General features: G+C 44.7%; 1 long non-coding RNA gene across 1 annotated transcript; it reads right to left on the reverse strand.

Annotated features, from left to right (window-relative positions):
* Window positions 1-356: 356 nt before the first annotated feature.
* On the reverse strand, window positions 357-6,467 carry LOC148686887 (uncharacterized). Its single transcript, XR_015948189.1, has 3 exons — window positions 6,260-6,467; window positions 2,731-2,770; window positions 357-429 (listed from the first exon to the last, which is right to left on the reverse strand). It is a non-coding gene; the product is annotated as an uncharacterized LOC148686887 (long non-coding RNA).
* Between the last annotated feature and the right edge of the window lie 3,344 nt (window positions 6,468-9,811).

A 9,811-nucleotide genomic window follows, 5' to 3' on the forward strand; every position in this document is an offset into this window, starting at 1 on the left:
GGTTTCTGCTTGGCTTGCTCTCTTTCTCCTCCTTCTCCTCCTCCTCCTCTATTTTCCCATTCTGTTTCTTTCTCTCTACAGTGGGTTGGCTCCCCCCTCCCGTCCCCCTCCCACCCCGTTCCCTTCTTCCCGAGTCCCAAAAATATAATCAGAGGCTGCAGCCAAAAACTAAATGATAGACCAGAGCAATCAAGAAGTGACAGAGGAATATAGTGCCTTTAGGCTGATGGAGAATCAAAGGCGAGCGCCACATTTGTGGCAGGCATTTCAGGATTCCAGCAAAGACTCTTTTGTTCTCTCGCAGAAATATTGTCAGCTTTATGGGGTGCTGCCCAGTCCTTCCTGTTCATACAAACCTTGCAGACCGATGGAGATGGCTGCGTATTGGTGCACAATCTGACTGAGGCAGAGGATCCAGTTGCAACTATTCTAGGGAAAGGACGACAACAGTGCCATCAACATTAGCACCAACTCGTAAGGCAAGCTGTGTGACAAAGGAATAATAATAATAATAATAATAATAATTTATTATTTATACCCCGCCCATCTGGCTGGGTTTCCCCAGCCACTCTGGGCGGCTTCCAACTGAATATTAAAAACACAATACAGCACCAAACATTAAAAACTTCCCTAATTTCTATAATGGGAATTATATAAGGAAGCATGCCACTGTTTTTTGCAGGCATTCCTAGCCATCTTTTAGTGTGTGATTGGCACATATTTTCCCTACACTGGTATTTGTCTATTGAATTTTTATTTATTTATTGCTTTTCTAGCTTGTCTTTTCCTCTGAGGAGCTCGAGGCTCATTTAATCCTCACAACAGCCCTGTGAAGTAGGTTAGGCTGAGAGGCCATGACTGGCTCAAGGTCACCCAGCGAGCTTCATGGCTGAGTGAGGATTTGAACCCTCATCTCCCAGGTCCTAGTCTGACACTCTAACCACCACATCACAATGGCCCTCACCAGTCAGAGCTCTGTATGAAAGAACAGAAGCTTGGTCAGGAGGACGACAAAGTGCATATAGAGACTTTTAATCCATGTGGCGGAATTAATACTCATGGCTGCACTTCCCAACTCACAGTGTGTCTGGTTTTTTTCCACAGTGAAACTACACATCACCCACACAACCGTCCCTCCCTGCTTCTGAAAACAGCAGCCCAGCATCACATTCCATTTCCTCCATCTACATACAGCAAGGAACTCAACTTTCCTGGCATCCTGTTATTATTATGCTAAGCATTTCTATGTCCCTGCTCAGCATGGATGTGCTCAGGATAAGGATACTAGTAAGCCCCACTACAACATATAGCAGAGGTGAAAAAATGAACACAGGGGTGCCATGTTTGGCAGCAGCCCCTTAGGATATTGTATCCTCCCAACTACAGAACAGGGAAATAGTCTTGTGTGGAGTGGCCTTAAGTGTATAGGGAAGGTGAGTCCGCATTGTTAAGAGACGGAGGGATCCATCTGACCTCGTAAACCTATTCAGGGCATGTTCACATATTGCAAAGAGGGTGGAAACAATCCAATGTAGCTTAAATCCATTGATTAAAAGGGGCTTAGGCACAATAATTCTGTGTTGGATTGTGGCCAGTTGGGTGGTGAGTGACCTCATATTGGTACGAACAAGAGTTCCTACAGTTATTTGTTTTTTTCCTGTATTGTTGTATTAAAATGCAAAATCAAAGCACTGAACAAATAATCATGGAAAGCATATATGATATATAGACACCTGCAATACAATCCAGGGTTATTTGGGTTGTTTTGCTTTGTTTGTTTGTTTTTTGCTATATTAGGAATTATAACAAGTCTATCAAAATAAAAACACCATTAACATGGATAGCCCTTATTTTCCAGGGAGATAAGCTACATTTCCAGAAAACCTTAGTTTGTGAAACACGACATTTTATAGAATTAACCACAGCCATTTATAAACTGGGGATGGGCGGTGAGGGGATTGATTGTCATCTGCATTATTAACATTCTTACATTTATATATTGATAAAATGCAACCTAGGCATGAGTAGAAACTCTGCCAACCTTTTGGCTGATAACCTAAGAATCTCACTGTATCCGGCTAAAGGCCCATCTAATCCAGCATCCTGTTCTCACAGTAGCCTGTGGTAAACCCACACAAGCTGGACCTGGGGGCAACAGTACTGCCCCTACTTGGTGTTCCCAGTAACTGGTTTTCAGGCATACCTTCTTTCTTGCCTTCCCTCATGCTAGCAGAATTTAAGGAGTTAGCAACCGTCTTGTCTGCATATTCATAATTTCAGAAATCTCAAGCGATGCAATGCCTGTGAGTTTTGGTGATTCCCCCCTGCCACAAACCCCTGCTCCTATTCAGGGCCGGCCCTACGGCCAGGCTGGGTGGCGCAGGGCGCCAGGGCGCCGGAGGGATCGTGGCGCCAGGGCGCCAGATATGCTTAAGATGGCCCTGCTCCTATTTAAACTTGCCCTTTTCCCATAAGATTTCATTAAAGCTTTTTTGTGATACAGTAAGATTAAAGAAACTAGTCTAAGTACCGTAAGAACAAGAAAAGAGAAAGAAAGAGCAAAGGAAACACAGAGTCTTTTCTCAAAGGTAGCTCTTAACCTTTGTCTCCCACAGAAAGTAGTGGGCCCTCCCAGCTCTCATTTGGGAGATTTCCTTTCCTCTCCCAATCTCTCATCCTGGGAGGTCTTCCCTTCCCTGCCTCTCACCCAGGGCCCTTTCATCCACCTACCTCCTTCTTGTGTGTGTAATCCTTGGACTCCAATAATGGCCTAGAACAGAGGACACCAAAGGAAAACAAAAGAAAGAGAGAAAACTAAATAAGATTTCCAATTTTCTGTCTGTCAGTTGCGTAAAAGAAATTATTCAGAACATTCACTCTAGAATGGTTCTACTTTCTGTTAAGCAATATTTCCCATGCTTAACGGACCCATGCGTCCCAAATTCATACATTTTCCTTTTCACACAAAAAGTCCAAAAAGCGGTTCTCCCATTATTGTTATTAACGAATGTCACCAAATGACCTCTCTCCAATCAAACATATCAGCCTTGCCTCCCATAGCTTCAACAACCATTCCTCCATACTGAACAATATAATAACTCTTCCCATCTCTGTCCAAACAAGAGTCTCTCTGCTGTGATTGTACATCAAGACACTTGCCTTCTTGAAGGCAACAGCATCAAGGCACAACAGCAAAGGAAGGGGGCAGGAGAGGTAATGTAGGCACTGTTATCAGTGATAGAAAGATGCTCACAGGAGCATCAACATCACTTGCTTCAACATTATCAATCTGCATCGGTTAGTCAACTACAGCAAAAACTTCAATAAGTATAGCTCACATAGTCCTAAATGGAAAGCTTTGACTCTCTGGAATTCAAGATTCAATTACAATTCTTTTTTCTTGTGAGATTAAAGGCAAAACTGGGGTGGGGTGGGGGATTCCCTCAAGGGACTCGTAAATGGGACAGAAATATATGTAGTCCAGCTGTCAGGCAACCTGAGCATGACCTCTGTGGCCAACAGATAGCTCTGAGATGCCTACAGATTGAGGAGCAAAGCCTAAGTAGTTGGAATGCATGATCTTAGTCAATGGGGTATCAATTAGATTATTCATGATACATATTCAAAAGGATGGGATTGGTGACTCTCACTAGGTTCCAGTAGCAAATTTCCGCCTGTGTTGTTCTTTTTGTGTGTGACGCTGTTGTTGTTGTTGTTTAGTTGTTTAGTCATGTCCGACTCTTCGTGACCCCATGGACCATAGAATGCCAGGCACTCCTGTCTTGCACTGCCTCCCGCAGTTTGGTCAAACTCATGTTCGTAGCTTCGAGAACACTGTCCAGCCAACTCATCCTCTGTGGTCCCCTTCTCCTAGTGCCCTCCATCTTTCCCAACATCAGGGTCTTTTCCAGGGAGTCTTCTCTTCTCATGAGGTGGCCGAAGTATTGGAGCCTCAGCTTCACGATCTGTCCTTCCAGTGAGCACTCAGGGCTGATTTCCTTCAGAATGGATAGGTTTGATCTTCTTGCAGTCCATGGGACTCTCAAGAGTCTCCTCCAGTACCATAATTCAAAAGCATCAATTCTTTGGCGATCAGCCTTCTTTATGGTCCAGCTCTCACTTCCATACATCACTACTGGGAAAACCATAGCTTTAACTATATGGACCTTTGTAGGCAAGGTGATGTCTCTGCTTTTTAAGATGTTGTCTAGGTTTGTCATTGCTTTTCTCCCAAGGAGCAGGCGTCTTTTAATTTTGTGACTGCTGTCACCATCTGCAGTGATCAAGGAGCCCAAGAAAGTAAAATCTCTCACTGCCTCCATTTCTTCCCCTTCTACTTGCCAGGAGGTGATGGGACCAGTGGCCATGATCTTGGTTTTTTTGATGTTGAGCTTCAGACCATATTTTGCGCTCTCCTCTTTCACCCTCATTAAAAGGTTCTTTAATTCCTCCTCACTATACAGTGACGCTGTTACTGTATAGCAATGGTGATGGTTCACAAACTCCATTTATGATATTTCATAAGTCAAAAGCATCATTGTCTTTGAACATCTCATTCATAATGCTACCAGGCATATCCCTTAAGAATTTCCATAGCAAAGAGTTTCAAAGAAAAAGTCCTTTTAAGACTCTTGTTTGTCCTCTCTCTCTCTCTCTCTCTCTCTCTCTCTCTCTCTCTCTTCCATTTTAACAAAGACTTCATTTTAAACAGTGAGAAAATGTTAACTCTGAAAATGAAGGAGCATTTTAGATAAGGTAGGGAGGAGAAGGTTGGTCCATCAATTACTGAAGGTGAGTGGGAAACTGTTGTTTTATTTGGGGGGGGGGGGTATGTCTGGGACACCCATCTGAAATAGAAGGTTTACAAATGAATTGGATTGTTGGTATTTGGCCCTGAAAGAAAAGAAGAAGAAAAAGGATTTTGGAAACCAGAAATGTGGACTGGAGCAGCATCCTAATTTCTCATAGTCATGTTATCATTTTCAAACGTTTGGGATTCAAATAAAAAGTGACTTTCGGAGAATGTTTGTCTATGATTTACAATGATTATCTAATAGCCACATAGCTGGGGAGGGGGTGTCGTGTTCAGCTTGGCCTAGGGTGTGTGAGACCAGTCTTCAACCAACTCTTTTTTGAAAAGAGTAAGCATGAGTGTACCTAAGGCCAGCTCAACATAGGGAACTCGTGTACAGTAGTCCCAGCACCTGGTTTAGGCTTCAACATACAACCAGAAGTGTGGGAATCAAACCTCAGGGCCAGGGGTGTAGCAGGGTGCCACGACACCCGGGGCAGCAAATTGCCAGGCACCCGGGGGGGGGGGCGCGGCATCGCTACGTAACGATGCGGGCTTTCTACCTGGAGTTTGTAGATGGAGGCGCGCGGCTTTGGAGGCGCGGGGGGATTCCAGCAAAGACTCCAGCTGCGCATGCGTGTTACATAGCAGGGTATCGCCGCCCCCGGCAACTCCAATCTGCGCGGTGCAGCAGCGGGGGGGGGGCACTTGGCGCCCCCACCCCCGCGACTCCCAAGCCGAACCTCCAGCCTCCCGGTAAAAAGTCCGCTTGGGAGTCAGGGGGGTGGGGGTGCCAAGTAGCACACACACACACACACCCCGAGTGGAACCTGGGGCAGACTGCCCCATCACCCCCCATTGTGATGCCCCTGCTCAGGGCAAAGAAGACATGAGGTGGTAGTGTGTTGCTTGCATGTTGCCACGCGTGGCCTGTAGCATCCTTGTGCAGCTCACCATTGATGACGGAGACATTGGGATAGGATGTGCACAGGTGTTGTGTGGCTTAGGTGCAATAACTTGGCCGGCCCTTGGCTAGCCCCTAACTGCTGCATTTTCTGAGAAGAGTTGGGAATCAAATACCCAAGAAGATTATATGTAGACACTGACAGGGCAATTTTATACACGCCTACTCAGAAGTAAAGCCCACTGAGTTAAATGGAACTCACTCCCACCCAGTATGCATTAGTTTGCCTCTCTTGTGCCTAACCTTGTTCCTCTCTTTTTAAACACTGTCATCATCCTTAGGCCTTTTAACAGTAGGCTACAGATATCTAGAAATTTAGCAGTCCTTGATATGGCACAGATGGACAACCTGTGGACCTCCAGATGTTGTTAAACTACAACTCCCATCATCCTTGACCATTGGCCATGCTGATAGGAGATGAATTCCACCAAAGTTATTGGAGGGGCCCACAAATTCTCCATCCTTGCTGTTATGGACATAAGAGATTTTTTGAAAAGCTTTACCAGCAACTTTTCTGCACATTGGTCTGCGGTTAAAGGCACAGGAGCTGATCCAGTTTGAAAGGTGGCAACCGGCTTAGATGCTTCTGTACAATTCCCATCCCTGCATTTCAGTTACTTCCTCCAGCAAGGCTGAATGTTTTCTGCGGTGGACTAGTTATGCCTTCCAGCCTCGAGGCATTGAAATGGTGCAGCTGCTGGGACTTGTCCTGCGAAGACAAAAACATCTGGAAAAGTTTAAAGAGTGGAACCAGTTCGCTTTCTGCCTTGCAACGTGGCAGCTGCTTAAATGCTCTGCGTTCTGGCCTGAAGCGAAACCTTCCCTTAAAGAGCACACCAAATGACAGAGCCAGGGAGATAATTATAACTGCAACTTCTTCACATACGTGGCAGCTGAATGCAGAGCATTGACAAAAGCAAAAAGGAGCAATTGCATCAGAAAAAAGGGAGATAGAATTTAACCAGGAATCTTCATCCTTTGCGAGTTCCAGCACATGGATGTCTTTGCAATTACGTTTAGCCAATGCAGAAAAGATGCTGCACTGAAGCAACACCAAAGCCTAGACCCCCTCCAGCCCCTCCACTTTCCTTGCACAGAGCTAAGCTTGGCTTTCATGTCCTTGGGAGGAGTTGCTTTGCTAGCAAAAGCGAGGGGGTGCTTGTGGGATTGGCTAATGTCTTGGCTCTTAATAGAGGGGGGGGACAAGGAGTTCTTAACAATAATCTGAGTGTCCTTCGCTTATCAAACAGATTGCTATCCCCCTGTATTTCACTTACAAATGTAAGTGCTTGTACTAGAAGGTAGTACAGTAGCTGTTTTCTATGATAGCAGCAACTGGGGCGTTTTGCTTTCTCAAATGTGCCTAGCTTGTACAAGTGTGCAGAATTGCAACAGGACTTATGCATTGATTTCACTGCAGTCAAGCACATGCCTACTCAAAAGCAAGGTCCACTGAATTCAATGGAACTTTATGTATTGGATAGAAGTCTTAAATCCTTAAATGATGTGCAGTAGAGAATTGAGCCCTGCCTCCATGTTGCCTGGGAAGCCTTTACACTTAACACAGGATCACTAGTGCTATGTACCGGTCTTGGGTTTAACACATCTTTGGTTGTCAGGTGCGCGTTCCAACCAATCGTATAAGCGTTGGCAGATGAAGGTTCTAATGGCAAGTAAGCGAAGGGACTGTCAACTGTCAACTGCCAGTTTCTTGCTGGGTTTTTTAGTGTGCATGTCCTGTGAGCTCTGTTCTTGTTTGTCTATAAGTGAACTGTTGTCGCTGACAAATATTTAATAAACGTAGTTGATGAACTGCCTTGGGCCTCTGACTTTTCTGAACATTTAACAACTAGGGATCCGGTTGCTGCTCAACTGTGGAGAAAATGTATTCCCCATGTGCTCAGAATCAATTATATAATGGCACTTGTTCTGATCTAACCCCATTCATCAGAAATGGGCTCCATTACTATGCTCTGATGAGCTTTGGGTGGGGGAGCCACAGTCGTGCATGTTGTTAAATTTTCATGTTTTAATTGTCTCATTACTTCCCAGATACAAAAACAGCTAGAATTCTAAAATTTGGTACATGCCAGAAAGGTAGGAATATTGAACCAAAAGTAGATGCTAGTCCCATTGGTAGAAATGCAGCCCATAGTGGCCACCAGTATACATAATAATAATAATAATAATAATAATAATAATAATAATAATAATAATAATTTATTATTTATACCCTGCCCATCTAGCTGGGCTTCCCCAGCCACTCTGGGCAGCTTCCAACTGAATATTAAAAACAGTACAGCGTCAGACATTAAAAACTTCCCTAAACAGGGCTGCCTTCAGTTGTCTTCTAAAAGTAAAATAATTGCTTATTGTCTTGACATCTGCTGGGAGGGCGTTCCACAGGGCGGGTGCCACTACCGAGAAGGCCCTCTGTCTGGTTCCCTGCAACCTCACCTCTCGCAATGAGGGAACCGCCAGAAGGCCCTCGGTGCTGGATCTCAGTGTCCGGGCTGAATGATGGGGTTGGAGACGCTCCTTCAGGTATACAGTACTACAGCTATTAAATAAGTACCACTGGAGAATTTGCCACATAGTTGGGACCTAGAGACATTTGCTGTTATCTCCTTAATGCATTATTATGCTTTGTGTGTGAACAGTGCAGACATGAATTATGGGCCCAGTGCACCTCATTCTAGATCCAGACAGAAACAAGTTAACACATGTAACTGGAGAAGTTTCTATAAATCAGACAGAAATTTATGGTACTGGAGGGAGGAATCCAGAAATGCATGACTTAACTGTGAATCATGTTCCCTCAGACACAACTTGCTCCCTGAGGCAGTTTTTCTCCATGATACACAAAAGGAAAATGTGAACTGACATTAAATTCTGGTCTAGGAGGTTCTGGGGGCAGAGCTCTGAAACTATACTCTGCTACCCTAAGACCCAAAAGTAAACCAAATTCCACCAAATGGAAGAGAAGGAAAGGTTTGTGACGAGCACAATGGTGCAATGGTTACCTTAAAGCAACAACAGAACATCTAGAAATGAATATATTGCCACAGACACAGAAATAAACATAAAAAGGCTGCATTCAATGCTGGTCATACTCAAAGTAGACCCATCAATGTTCATGAACATGACTTCCTTAAATCTATTAACTCCAGTGGATTTACACTGAGTAAAACTAAGTTGGATACAACTCAGAGAGGATGTCCTAACCCAGGCACCCCCAAACTGCGGCCCTCCAGATGTTTTGGCCTACAACTCCCATGATCCCTAGCTAACAGGACCAGTGGTCAGGGATGATGGGAATTGTAGTCCAAAACATCTGGAGGGCCAAAGTCTGGGGATGCCTGTCCTAACCTCTTTCCCAACCAGTCTGGCGTTGAAGCAGGGATGGTGAACTTGTGGCCTTCCAAATGTTCCTGGACTGCCATTATTCCAATAATCCCTGACCATTGGCCATGCCATCTGGGCCTGATGGGAGTCAGAATCCAACGTCTGGAGGGCCACAGGGTCACCAACACTTGCCTTAAACGAACTAGAGAGCTCCCTCAGGATCAATGGTATATTTAGAGGTTGTGTGAGTGAAGAAACCACATCAACTGTCCCGAGACCTGAAAATACAGGGCTAGGAAAGAAGATTTTTCATATTTGGAAGTGAACCACCCTGCGTTCAGCACTACAATTATGTGAAGTTTTAAAACATGCAGATCTTCATAAAATGGGAAGCAGATGTTGCATTGTGTATGGGTGTACACATGCATAGAACTACTGTATATCCTCCTTACAGCTCACCAGACACTCCAAAGGGCTCACAACATTATAATGACGGAATGAGCTGTTTCCGTATTGTTGACATTCCACCATGTCATTGAACACTGAACAACGCAGAAGAAGCAAGGGATGCACATGTGGTGTTCACAGGATGTATGGAAGAGCTAGTGCTAAAGGAAGGATGAAAAAGAGGAGGAGGCTGGAGCCATTATAAGGGTGGTGGTGCAGTCACTGATCAGAATAACCAAAATGGTGACTGTGGGCTCAGGCAA

The sequence above is a fragment of the Zootoca vivipara genome, chromosome 2 (genome assembly GCF_965207765.1).
Source record: "Zootoca vivipara chromosome 2, rZooViv2.hap1.1, whole genome shotgun sequence".
Classification (NCBI taxonomy): domain Eukaryota; kingdom Metazoa; phylum Chordata; class Lepidosauria; order Squamata; family Lacertidae; genus Zootoca; species Zootoca vivipara.